The sequence below is a fragment of the Condylura cristata genome, unplaced genomic scaffold (assembly GCF_000260355.1).
Source record: "Condylura cristata isolate star-nosed mole 26May11 unplaced genomic scaffold, ConCri1.0 scaffold00028, whole genome shotgun sequence".
NCBI lineage: Eukaryota > Metazoa > Chordata > Mammalia > Eulipotyphla > Talpidae > Condylura > Condylura cristata.
The window spans coordinates 25,695,326-25,709,105 of NW_004567129.1; the positions used below are offsets into that span (position 1 = coordinate 25,695,326).

At 45.6% G+C, this 13,780-nt stretch overlaps 1 protein-coding gene across 3 annotated transcripts in view; it reads left to right on the top strand.

Moving 5' to 3' along the window:
- The first annotated feature begins 262 nt into the window (after nt 1–262).
- Nucleotides 263–13,780, top strand: part of KIAA0355 (KIAA0355 ortholog) — a 62,240-nt gene continuing 48,722 nt past the window's right edge. For 2 of the 3 annotated variants that reach the window (XM_004690542.2, XM_012730748.1), the window contains exon 1: nt 1,874–1,946. The gene's annotated coding sequence lies outside the window, so the exon portion shown is untranslated. Of the gene's footprint in view, nt 296–1,873; nt 1,947–13,780 lie in introns of those variants that run through there. The other variant, XM_012730747.1, reaches the window with a different exon arrangement.

The following is a 13,780-nucleotide window of genomic DNA, read 5'->3' on the forward strand; positions in this document are numbered from 1 at the left end:
GGCAGGGGTGTGTCTTCCTGCTTCGCGCGGCGCCAGGAGAAAAGCATGCCTGGTTGGCATGATAAGAATATTGTTTGTTTTTGAAAAGGAGAATATTGTCTTTAGGTCTTGCAGAAGGACCGGATAGAACACTCCGCTTAGGGGTGGGTCCATGAAAAGCCCCTGTCCCTGTTATAAAAGCAGTTCATTCTGCCAGCCTCACGGTCAAGACAGCACAGAAAAGTATTGACAATACTCTCTTAAATGGCAAACATCCACCCACCTGCCACTCCGTCACAGCATGGCTAACATTTTGGTGAGAGCAATAAATAACAGATACATAGTAGCCTTTGTATGAACGTAATAGTATATTTTCATCAACTGCCATAATTTAACCAAGCCCTCCTGATGAGCATGTAGATTTTTTCCCCAGTTTGCCCCAAGATGAACAGCTCTGCCAACAGGGCTGGTCTGACTATTATTTTCGGATAAATTTACAAATGAGGTAAAAGGTAGTGTTGTAAAAATATGCCATATTTGTTTCTCTTTATCGACACGGTGTAAAAAAGTGCGGCACTGTTATAAAAATTGTTTGCCTTATTTTTTTCAACTTTTAGCTCTTTAATTACTTAAAATTTGGTTTTGTTTTAAGAAATATTTTCCGAATAGTTAGTCAGTTGTCCCAATTTTTCTGAATAAACTACCACTGCTGTTTTATGCTATATTTTAGACCTAAAGTTTTAAGTATGTATATATAAAGGATTGCTTATAAATTTGATAGTTAGATGTTGTGTATGCTGTTTTTAAGTTCCATTCAATGCCTTTTTCCTATCTTTAAATCCTGTTTCTTTACAAGTTGAGGAAATATTTCATGACTGAGTTATCTTTTAAATGAAAAGTCTTGTTGTGTCATTTGCTTTCTTGCTGACAAGATAACAAATGCCATATGAAGAGTTCAGGTTTGTTGTGGCAACTTTTCAGTCTGGCATTTGAGATTCTAATCTTCCTCTATTTTTGCACATGAATACGTAGGTTAGCATTGGAGACCAAGATAGAAAAGTTCTCAGATTCCCTTGGCAAGCCTAGATTTTTCAATCTAAAATTATCTCTGGATTTTTGGAAGACAGCATGTTTTAAGCATCCTTTTAAAAAAAACTTAAAGAAGTTGCACATGATTCTGCTGGAAATTGTACTGTGTTTATTCTGTTGAAAGCCTAAGCTTAATGCACCAGACGTTTTTTGTCAAGTTGGGCTTCCAAGTCTATTGGAAAATAATTGGAAGCTTGTAGCTGGGGCGGCCTGTGAGTGGGATATTCCCTGTCTCCCTTTTCTTCCCATGACTTTGTCCCTAGTGGAAAATGATGCCTTTCTAGGTGGACAGAGACTAGGAATGGTGGTTTGAAGTAAGTAATTGCTTCACTTTTGAGTTATTATAGAAGCAGGTGCCATTTTCTCTTAGAGAACCTGAGTCTGTAAGGGATTGCACTTCATTTGGGTTTTTTGCCTTCATCTCTGTTAAGCCTGTCCTCTTGAGGTTCTTAGTTGCCAGATGCAGCGGCCCCTGCATACCCATTTCTCTAGACTGTGAGCACTTGGCCTGGTGAGCCACTCTCTTGCTCTATTCTTGGTTGGCCTCCTGACATGGAGCCATTGTGGTCCTTTCCTTACCTTTGTCATTGCGCTTGTCTTTGCTGCTTCTCTTCTTCCCACATCTGCCTGAAGCACTTTCCGAGCTGTGCTCATGTCTCTAGCCCTCACCTTTCATGCTCCTTGCCACTTAGTGACCTTCAAGCAGAGACTCACTTCACTCCTGCACTCGGTGACCCCAGCTCAGACGTTGCTGCAAGTCATTTCTTTCTCTCTCTCTGACCCCAGACATGTTCCTGAGGCCATGCTTTCTCCAGTGATGGAGCCGGTCATCACTTTCCAAGGTGGCCTTTCCTTCACGACTTTGAGGTTCTTCCCAGGTAACACGTCATATCTCATCTTCCATCTCTGTTTGGGTTGTATTCGCCATTAACTTTCTATCTCCAGCTTGATTTAAACTTTGTCTCTTTGGCCTAAAGGGTTTCAGAGATAATCTTGTCCTATCCTAGATGATGAAAGTGACAGTCAGTCACACTCATGACGTTCTTACAGTACGGACCAGTTACTGCCCTGGAAGGCTGGAGTATAGACCAGTCAGGGGAGAGAGCCAAGTAAACAAGTGACTACAAGTAGGAGATGCTTATATCGCTTCACCAAGTTTCGGAGATTGTGCCTTCTCGTTCACTGCTGTTATCTCCGAGGCCCAGAATACAGTGTTCTGGATACTAGTGAGTATGTGTTGAATGAATGATTGATCATCTGACTACACAAATGAGCTATCTGAGAAAAGATATGAATCAGGAGACATTGTGTAGCTGTAGATTGGAGAGTTTCAGGGAAAACTTGAAGTTCACCAAACCGACCCAGCTGTAACCCCAGGAAGGCATGATTGGAATGTTTGTTGCTAGAATACTTAAACTTAATTTTGTGTCCTCAAAAGAAAAACTGCATTTGTAGAAGGAGAGGATTGGGGTGGTGTCTGTGGTAGCTGCGGTGGCCAGTCTGAAAGAGGAACTGGGTGGTGTGTCTGTGGCACTGTCTGGAGGCCTGGACCCCAGAGGAGCTACGTGCAGGCCTCTGTCTACCAGACAGCCAGGGCCCTCCCTGTTGTGCCTGGAGCTAGGAGAATCTTTTCCCTTGCTTTGCTTCTATGCTCCTAATACTCTTTAGAACATGGTTTCACATCAGTTTCCTGACAAGGATAGAATGTGAATGGCTGAGAACTTTGCTTCCAGACACCTTGGGTCACATCCTGGTCTTGGGATGCTGGTTAACCTTGCTGTTTGCCCCCATCTGTAAAATGGGGTAATAGCTCCTTCCTTGGCTGCCTGGCCCCTTGTAAGTGCCCAATAAGTATTTGTTCTCATCAGTAATTATGAGCTTAATAATTGTCTTCTGGTTCATCCAGCAGCCATCTTTGAGCTTGGATAGCCTGAATCAGTCCCCCTGAACTTGTTGCTCCTGTGGACACTGACAAAGCTGAGAACCCAAGGGAATAAGTCCTGATAGAGAGATTCTTCCCAAGCTGCCTTTCTTCTTGTAAAAAAGATTTATTTTTATTTATCTATGCATACAAGAATGGAGTACAGGCTAGAGGCGCAAGGGAGTGAGAGGATTCCCCAGAGACAGTACGGAGCAGAACAGGTGAATCTATGAAATGCACTGCTGAGGGGAACAGCGGGTGAGACAGGAGAGGTCTGCTGCGCCATGCGGGTCACCTCCCTGGCCAGGGATTGAACTCAGGCCATCCGGGTGGTTGGTAGTGCTGAGACTTAACCCCTAGGCCACCAGGGAGGCCCTCCAACATGCTCGTCTTGAGGGTCCACCTGCAGTTGTGGGGGGAGGTTCCTGGGGGACTGTGCTTGAGCTGAGCACTGGAGGGAGAAGTGAGGAAGTCAGCACCACAGTGAGGGGAGAGGACTCAGGTCCTTGACGAGTGCCAAGATGCAGAGGTGAACAGACATGAGGTATGTGAAGTGCAGGATATTTAGGGTAAAAGATCGACAGGGGAGTATGACCAGGGAGTAGCAGGAAATGAGCATGGAGAGGAAAGCAGAGCCAGCACTTGAGAAGTAATAACAATGTCGATCTTACTGGGCACCAGCAGTGTGTCAAGCGCTGTATCCATCCCGACAAACAGTGCTGGCAGTGTGGCTGTGAGAGTGCGACCTGTGCAGTCCTGGCAGCAGCCCGTGACGGAGTGCTGTGCTAGCCAGGGAGAGGTCTGTCTGCCTCCTGATTCAGTTTGCGCGCTGCTGCAAGACTACTCCTTGATGCTTTTATACATTTAAAGACTTTTTGTTCTGGGATTCCCCTGGTTTCCTGGTGGAAGTCCAAGCCCACCGAGATCATCTGACTTTAGAAAAACTTCTTGGGGTAAAGTGTGGAAATACATGTATCTTAGAATTGAATAAAGACAGCAATGGATGTAGATAGACATTAAGCTCAGAGAAATATTCAGTGAAAAAAGCAAGATGCAGAACAGTGTGTGTGTGTGCTCATTTGTGTCAGGAGAGAAATGAAATAGGTTTCTAAGTACAGAAAAAAATTTCTGGAATGGCAGAAAAGGCACAGTGGTTGCCTTTGGGATAAAGTCCCAGAAATTTAGACTGTTAGACTAACCTTTTCTTATGTACTCTTTCCACTCTTTCACTGTGTATGCATTATATTTTTAGTCAGAATTAATACAAATAAGTCTTCAAGCTCTGCTGTGTACATAACAGTTATTTAGAGAAGAAATTTAGTGTAGAGCTTAAAAGAAAAGATTATTCAGGTTATCTGGGTCCAAGTTCTGCCCCCTAAACTTTCGGTTCGGTACCCTTTCTCTCCTCGGTCCACAGTCTGAGGTGGGAGAAGCGCTCTGCCTGTCTCCCGGGGCTATAGTGAGGCTTATGTGAGTTAGTATTTTTGAAATCCTTAGAACAGTATTTTTGTTGTTCTAGGTGCATGTTTCTGATGGGGGCGGGGGCAGGGTGCCCAGTCTTTCAGGCGCTGCCTCCGGTGCATGTGGAAAGGGAAAGCTTACAACAGAGGGAAAGATGCAGGAGCGGGGGAGGACTCCCTGCCAGCTGGAGACGCCCCAGAGGGCAGGAATCAGGGGTCTCAAATATGGGAATCTCTTGGAAAAGTGGAAGGAGCGAAAAAGGCACAAAGGGCGCTGTATGTCCCAGGTGGGTGAGGCTGAGGAGCAAGACAGGAAGGAGCCCGAAACCGTGTGACGGCGGGTCGTGGTTATGTGGTGGCTTTCCTTAGCATATATAAAGTAATGATACGATTTACAAATGACATCTTAGGCTTGATGAAATGTGGTAGTTCTACCTTGATCTTTGAAATGACTGTGAGGTGTCCCTGTGTAATTTATTTAATGAACCCCTTCATGCAGGACATGTGGGTCACTTCCAGTTTGATGCTTGCAGACAGTGCTACCAGTGATGGGCCTTGATACCCGCCCCTGCGTCTCAGGCAGGATTCATTGCTGCATGATAGTGCCGCCTTTTTCTTTTTCTTTAAGATTTATTTATTTATGCCTACAAGAACTGGAGTGCAAGCCAGAGGTGCCAGGCGTGAGAGGATTCGCCAGAGACAGTGCGGAGCAGAACAGGCAGATCGATTGAAGTACACTGCTGAGGGGAGCACCCGGGAGAGGGAGAGGTCTGCTGCGCCCTATGGGTCAGCTCCCTGGCCGGGAATCAGACTTGCTGCAGAGGGCTTCAAAATGCTGCACTCCAACCCACTGTGCCACTAGGAAGGGCCCTTTTAATTTGTTAAAGCCATTTGATTTTGTTCACTTGCGTCTGAACCATTATCGGATATGGGCTGTTTCAAATTTGTGGTGGCAAAGAATCACAAGGAAATTTTTGAGCATGGATTAGAACTAGCTAGAGCTGAAAAGTTGTAATATTACTAAAAATCAGCTGGGGATTAGGTGCTAGTGAGGTGGTAATGTGACTGGGGATGGGAATACCTGAGTCTCTGACAACTCACCCCAACCCCAGGTCCCCAGGGGCTGCGGAGGCTCCAGAGTTGAGTGCTGAGGCTGTGCAGTCAGCAGGGAGGGGCCCAAGCGCTCCCTGGCCTCTGGGTGGGAGAAGGAGGCCGAGCACCCTGGTGCCCTAGTGCTGCCGCTTGCAAGGTACTTCGGGATGAGAGGTGCTCCCCTCTCCTCCCCACCCTTCCTGCCCTTCCCCCCCCACCCCCCAGCAGTGTCCTCTTCCCTGTAGCTGGGCTTGCAGGAGGGGAGGCAGGGAACTGGGAGGAGCCACCTCCTTCCCCTGGGGCTCTCCAGCGCTCCTCCTTTTACTTCAGGCCGGACTTGGGGAGCTGGGGTCAGAGCCGCAGGAAGGCAGGTAATGGTTTTTTTAAAGTAGGTGCATCTGTGAGTATTGGGGTGGGGGTGACCGTGAAAAGCTTGACTTTTTTCTTTTACTGATAGCAGGCCAGATGAATTTTAATGGAAGATGAAATGTTACCCTCTTTCTAGTCCCTGGCCTCTTTCAGAGAAGTAACTTCCATTTTCTGAGTGAAGCTTGGGATGCGCCAGCTGCTGAGCTTGTGGGTTTAACCCTCATCAGAATACTAAAGAAACTGAGGCACATGACTTAAAGTAATTTGCGGAGGTGGTGGAGTAGTAAGGGCCAGCCGTTCCTCTGAGAGCAGGAGTCCAGCTCGGTCAGCCTGACTCCCCGGCCCCCTCACAACTAAGGTGGTGCCAGTTCCTGCCACACCTCTGTATCGGAGCGCTCCTTGTCCCCGTTAGACTGTAAGCCCCCTGAGAGCAGGTCCCTGTCTCAGTCACTGCTGCCTGCCGTGCAGTGCAGTGCAGGAGCCCGTTAGGAATTGCTGTGCCTGAGAGGCGGTGTGGCTTCGACGAGCCGAGGGTGGGAAGCGCCTGTGGGCCCTCTGCAGCCTGCGCTCCGGGGCTGCCCGCCTTGGCCTGGTGGGGCGGTAGGGTGGGAGCAGGCGCTGAGGATTTCCTCATGGCTAAACATTGGACCTGCTGAAGTGTTTGTGGGAAAGAGTGGGTCCCCTGGCCGCGCCGACTGCCTGTCTGTGGGATGGGGCGGCTGAGCGGCTAGATGGAGCTGGTCTTCCCAGCTGGGAGAGGGGCTGTGGCAGGAGCTCATGAACTGTTTCCATGGGGCCTTACATTTTCATGGTGGTCCCGAGTCAGAAATTTCTTTAGAATTTATATAACCTTTCTCCGTCGTAAGAGACAAGACTTCCAAATTAGTTCGATTTACCCACTTGTGTGTAGACTTCTTAGTGCTTGTCTTTCCCATTTGAGGATATTTTTGGGTAGGTTCCACCGTGCCAACTTGTTAAGAATGAATAACACTGTTTTAAGTTTTCTTAAATAACTTTCAAATGGATGCATTAGTTTTCACTATTTCCACTTGTTTTACCAATCTGGAAACTTGGATAACCGGGTTAATACCAGGCCTAAGCAGAGCTGACTGGATAAGGCTTTTTCACACTGTAATAGAATGAACTGTAGGCTTTTTAAATAGATGAAGATGTTTGGGTTTTTAAAAATTGGATTTGAAAAAACTGCTTCAATGCTTTGTGAGTTTTAAAAATGATTAGTTTTAACTGAATGATTCTCCTTGATTTACATTTGAATTTTGATCAGCAACATTGTTACTGTGAATGTTTTCACGTTGCCTGCTGCCTTTGATGTAAAAAATTTTAATAGTTAAGGCCATTTTAATTTATGTATAAAAGCTTAGTAAACTTTTTATGAAGTTCAAGAGCCAGTGTGATCTGTTGGTGACAGCTAGTGGTGGTGTGTGGATAACCTTTCCCTGCAGGCTCTGCCTATCCCCTCACACCAGCCCCGCCTTTTTGTTAACCTCTTTTTTGAAGATTTCTGATGAACACGGTTGGTTTTGTTTTTATTTATTTATTTTTCGGCTTGCAGTGTTGCTCTAATACTTGTTTTAGCAGCATGCTTTGAGAGTTAAGTCTTTAGACTTCAGATGAGACACCAGCCTTGGACCACAGAATGTTGATTTAGTACTAGAAAATCAGACAGATCACTCGATCTGTTCTCAGCAAGTAATGATTTTTTTCGTTAGATTCACCATTTTTCTTTGTATGAAACTGAATAGTAATAAAGAAAAAAAAAGAAACTGGTGGTAACTATCTTTTTCATTTATTATTCTACTTATTTACGTAGTGATTTAAAAAAAATAGACTAACCTTTGATCTTCCTTTTCCCCTCCCCACCAAAATACCCTCAATTAAAAATATAATTAAGGGCCTCCCTGGTGGTGCAATGGGTTGGGACGCTATGCTGCAAGCTAGCTGTAGCAGCTTCAGTGTGATTTCGATCCCCAGCCCCAGAGATGACCCACTTGGCACAGCAAACCTCTCCTGACCCGCCCACTGCTCCCCTCAGCAGTGTACTTGTTTATCCGCCTGTTCTGCTCCCCACTCTGTCTCTGGTGAATCCTCTCAAGGCCCCTGCACCTCTGGCCTGTACCCCAGTTCTGTATGCATAAATAAATAAATCTTTTAAAATATATATATGTATACACACACACACAAATGCGTCCATATGTAAAACTGTTTTAACAGTTTGGCTTTAAAAAAAATATATATATATATTTATTGATGCATTTAAGAACTGGGGTGTAGGAGAGAGGTGTGGGAGGTGAGAGGATTCACCAGAGACAGAGTGGGGAGGAGAATAGGTGGATCTGCTGAAGTCCACATGCTGAGGGGAGCAGCGGGAAGACAGGAGGGGTCTGCTGTCCATGTGGGTCGCCTCTTCAGCTGGGGATCAAAATTGGGCTGCAGCTAATTTCATAGTGCTGAGACTTCCACCAGGAAGGCCCTGGCCTGTGCTATTTCAAAAGTTTCAACTCTGTTGACCTAGTGGTCAGAATTTTTTTTTTCTGCTGCTAAATGACCATTGTTGTATAGTAGCAGAAACATAAAAGCTGGTGGGAATGTGCCTTATGTGGAGGAATGGCATGTTTTGTGGTGATACCGGTTACAGAGCAAGTGTCAGCACTAGGTGGAGGCAGCCTGGGTCCCCGTTAGCCCAACAACGCCCCCCAGTAGGCACTGTTACGGTGGCATCCTGGGTGCCGGGAGCTGTGGGCACCACACACAGCTTTGGGGGAGGGGCGGAGAAGCATTTTCAGTGTGGTAGAGGAATGGATGGATTGCAATTTTCACTTAGGGCTTGTGTGTCTACTGGAGCTTTCACTACTGGATACAGAGTAAGACACAGAATGACACGGGCTGCAGATGTTGTCAGCTGATCCGCTGTTTAGTAGTTTTTGGTTTGTTTGTTTTTTTAAGTTAGAAATGAAGCTTTATTGTAGGTGATAGGACACACTCAGAGTGCAGGAAGCTTCAGAGGAGAATCATCTGTCTAGCAGCTTTTTGTCTAAACAGCAGTTTCAGTAGTCATTTTTTGACTTGAAAAAGTAGCTTAATCTTGTTCTTACAACTTCTTCGCTGACATTTTTTACTCTGTTAGAACTGTAATATTTTGGGGGATTCGCATTATTCTTTGATTTGGTGTGTTTAGTCTTAATTCCTTGGACATGGTTTCTGTCTCCAAAGTGGCCAGTGGCCAGTTGTCCCCTATTTTTCTTTCGGGCAGTCTCCTGGGCACAGAAACAGTCGGGCTTGGTGGCTCAGAAGTGCCACTTCCTTTCCTCTGGCTTGGACCCTCCATGCCTGCCTTTCCGTTTTGGTGTTTTAATGATACCCTCCCCGCTCGGTGATTTGTGTTCAGGAAATGAGGCAGTGATTACTTTTGTTTCTGCTTTGTGGACTTCCTCCCCCACTTCCTATTTTTACCCAGTAACTACAGGAAATGAGGCGGCTCCTGGCTGGCTGCTGCTAAGCGCTGATTTGAGGTGGTGGAGTATGGGGCCTTAGTCCTGAGCCATTGAAAGCATTTCACCTTTGTCTCTTTACCACCTTCTTCCTGTAGGCATTGCAGGAACAAGATTTTATGATGGGGTTGAGATGACGACATGTCCTCAGCCTGTGGAAGGGAGTAAGCTGCTGTGCTTTTGTGAAATAGGTGAGGGTGTTTCCAGAGGTAACGTGGGGGTGGGACATGTGTTCCCGCTGGCCCCGTGGCCCAGCGGTTGTCATTCATGGGTGAGCTGTTTGGTAAGAGCAGGGGGTGGGTTGGAGGAACCTGTTGCAAGGAAGGCTGGAAAGCTGGGTTCTGGCTACTTTGTGGGATTCTTGACTGGGCAGGCTTGGGGTGAACCCAGGAGCCCCCTTTGCTCTTTGAGATATTCGAGGGGACGTCAGAATTTGTTTTAGAAACTGTTTATTCAGCATTTGCCCACCTTTTCCCCAGTGGGTGTCATCTTCCCAGAAAGTAACTTGCTATGTTAGATAACTGGGCTGCAGAAAGTCCTCAGAGCATCTCCTTAGCAGTGCTCTTGCCCTCTGGGGTAGATAGTTCTTTGTGTTCGGATGAACAAGGGAGCTGTTCTGTGCATTGAAAGATACTTAGTGGTATATCTGGCCTCCATGAGAAGTTCCGCCGCCAGTTGTGACAACCAAAAACTATTTCCAGATGCTGACCATTGTCTCTTGGGGCAGTGGCAGTGGTGTGCATGTGGCGTCGCTTGTCAGGAACCACTGTGCTGAAGGGTTGAGTGCTGACTGAACTGATTCTGTGCAGTGGAATCAAACAGACTGTTTGGGTCCTTGGCATGGAAACCAGTTTCTTAGTTTCTGTTCCACTCTGACCCTCTCCTGCATCCTTAGTTTACTACTTAGATTTTGCTATTATTGTCTGTCAACCAACTTTGAGTTATACTTTGTGATTTCATTCAGAGGTGGAGTCTGAGCTACTGGAAACCTGCTTCTGGTCCTCTTAGAAGGCACTCCAGTTTTTATCTTTCCAACTTCCTTGGAAGCTGAACGGGATGGGTGTAAAGGAGAAACCAAGAGGCATCTAGAATGTAATGCTACCAGCAGGTGCCCGTGATGGAGCAGTTACTGTAGACAAGGCACTGTGATGCATGGAACTCGTGGGGTTTATTGGAAGGTGAGGGAATAGGACAGGCTATTTGGTAACACTTTAGATTTGGACTGGGAGTTAGCAGTGCCTGTAACCAAGGCAGTAAGGACAGCGGGAGGGGCAGGGAGTGGAATGATGAGGCCACCTTTGAGGAGCCTGAGGAAATGCTGCAGGGGGCCAGTCATGGGAGAGAGGAGTTGTGACTAGAGTTGAATCTGGACGTCATCAGCATGGATAGGGGTGTGCTCTCCTAAAGAGACTTTGCTGCTCCTTTCATTGCTCCAACTCATTGCATGTGAGTTGCAGGAGGCCTGCAGCTTTAAGTATTCTTTTGAGAGAGATAAAGTCATTGTGTAGGGCTTTATATTTGACAAAGGTGGAGTAGTGTGGTGAAGGAGGGCTCAGGCTCTGGAGGCAGATTGCCAGGCCCCAAATCCATCTTTGTGGTGACTACCACCTTAGCCATGTGGCTAAGAAGAGCTAGAACTGGAAGCGCCCACTTAACCTCAAGAACTGGAAGAGCCTCACCTAACCCACAGGGTTACTTTGAGAATACAGTAAATACAACACATGAAAAGTGCACACACAGCCATGGCTCTTAGTGCCCATTTAGTTAATGCCAGTTTTTATTTTGGATTCTGGTGTGGATTAAATGAGATTTTCTAAAACTCCAGGTATGGTGCCTGATGAGTGGTAGATTCTTAATGAATGATTGTTTTGTCGAGATGTACTTATGCAAACATGGCACGCCAGTAGCTTTGTTTTCTTTTAAAGCAGAACCTCATTTTCTAGCTCTCAATAACTGTGTCAGTGGATGACCATTAAGTAGGCCTGCGGATGAACTAATCATTCAGCAGGCATCTGTTGGATAGTTACTATGTACTTAGCACTCTGGAATATCTTGAATGAGCTCAGTGATCCTGCCAGAAACCAGCAGTTGTGATGCAGTATTTTACGCTAAAGAAAAGATACTGCTAAGCTGCCTTTAAAACTTGGTGTTTCTTGGTGATGGGAAACCCGCGAGGATTACAATTGAGATGGAAAAAAAAATGTACAAAATGATGTAAAAATAAACTGTTATTAAAAAAAAAAAACCTGGTGTTTGGTAAAAAAGCCTGAGAGTTCAGTCTTTGTTGTGCTCCAGAAGAGGTGACACTTCAGTTAGACTTCCAGGAGTAGAGTAGACCAGGAGGGCAAAGTAGGTAGGGCAACTGAACATGCAGCTGTTGAGAAGGAAGATGGCAAAGTAAGCCCTGGGCAGTGTCGGGCAGAGGGTGGCAGAGGAGAAGAAACTCGGGAAGGCAGGGGAGAGCCATAGCAGGCTTTAGGCGGGAGAGTGGTATGGCTGAATTGACGGCAGAACAGTCTCAGAAACGGGGAGCACTCCACACATTTAGAAAATCACTCAAGAGACTCCCTTCAGGCAAGAGTGAAAGGTGGCCTGAAGGTCGGTACTAGCAGGGTAGGGGAAAGAGATCCTCAGCGGGCAGGAAGACTTTGACTGAAGGACGGCCTGGGTGTAAGGGAAGTGAGGCGAGCGGGCAGTCCCAGATCTCCACTTTCACCGACTTGGGGTGCCACTGGTCAAACCCAGGAAGAGGCGCTGGGGGGCTGGGAAGAGTGGTTTTGGATTTGGAACCCGGCCAGTGGGCCATTGAATAGTTGGACTCTGAAGCACGGGAGAAGGGTCTGAGTTCGGGAATCCTCCCTGGAAGACTGTGCAGTGCAGAGCTCAGGAGCCACCACATTTCAGCACTGTCGAGGCGGGTGGCCGGCAGAGATGGCTTAGCCCAGCCAGGAGGCAGGAGGAGAACTGATGTCTTTTCCAGTCCGCACCTATGGGCCTGTCTTAGTCTTTTTAATGTGGGAACGTGTAAGGGGAAACAAAAAGAGAGAGAGAGATTCCTGAGAAGAGGGAGAAGAAAGAAGTGGATCTTTCTGGCATTTTCTCTTGCCTGGATAAATATTTTAAATTTGTGAATGTTGAGAATAAAATTCTTCAAAGCATTTTTTTTCTGGAGTGCATTTCTAAATATGGCTAGTGTCATTCTGAACTGACCAAAGGGGGGGGGGGAAATGGAAATGGTTGGGCTTTGAACTTCATAGACAATAACTTCACTAATCTGAAAGAATTTCCTGTGTGAATTCTCAACATTATAAGGATAGATGTTTAGATTTACTTTTTTTTGGAGTGGAGTGGAGAGAATTTTTTCTGGTATTTTCCTCTTAAGAGGAACTTGTTTGTGGGGTGTTTATCTTTATGTGTTTTTATTTTTTAGCAACAGCTTTATTGAAATGTAGCCGACACACCAGTTTTCCCATTTAAAGTGTATAATTCTATGGTTTTTAATATTTTTGCAGTTCAATAGCCACCACTAGTAAATTTTAGAGCGTTTTCATACCTAAATGAAGTCCTTTTCTCTGTCGCCATTGTCCGTTCTCCCATCTGCCCCAGCCTAGGCAGCCATTTCACTCCTTTCTGTTTCAGTGGATTTGCTTATTCTAGAATTTCATATTAGTGGAATTATACAATATGTGGTCTTGGGCCTGCCTTCTTTCATGTAGCAAATCTTTTTAAGACTTGTGCATGTTATAGTGTGTTCAGTATTTCATTATTTCTTATACTTGAATAATATTCCATGTGAGGCCCTACTGTATTTGTGTATGCTCTTATCAGTTGGTAGACATTTGGGTTGTTCCCACTTTTTTATTACTGTGAGTAATGGTGATGTGACATTCATGCACAGGTTTTTTCGTTTCTCTTGGGTACATACACCCAAAGAAGTGGAGTTGCTTGGTCACATGATTCTATGTTCAACCTTTTGAGATACTGCCAGGCTGTTTTCCAAAGTGTCTCTACCATTTCTCTGCTGAGAACGTGGTACTGTTCTCAGGAGCCGTAATGAGGATTCCACTTTCTCCACATCCTTGCCAATACTTATTGTCTGTCCTTTTTATTATAGTTATCCACTGGTTATAAAGTGATATTGCATGGTTTTGATTTGCATTATGTCTGATAGTTAATGATATTGTTCATCTTTACATGTGCATCTTGGCCATGTGTATATATTCTTTGGAGGGTTTGTCTTTGTTTGATCATCAGTGTTGGCAAGTTTAACAGATGAACATAACTGACTAGGAAAGATGAGTGTGCGTATACCTGTTGGTCTGTATGTCTATATAGTGAAAGATGCCGGAAATCGATGTGAA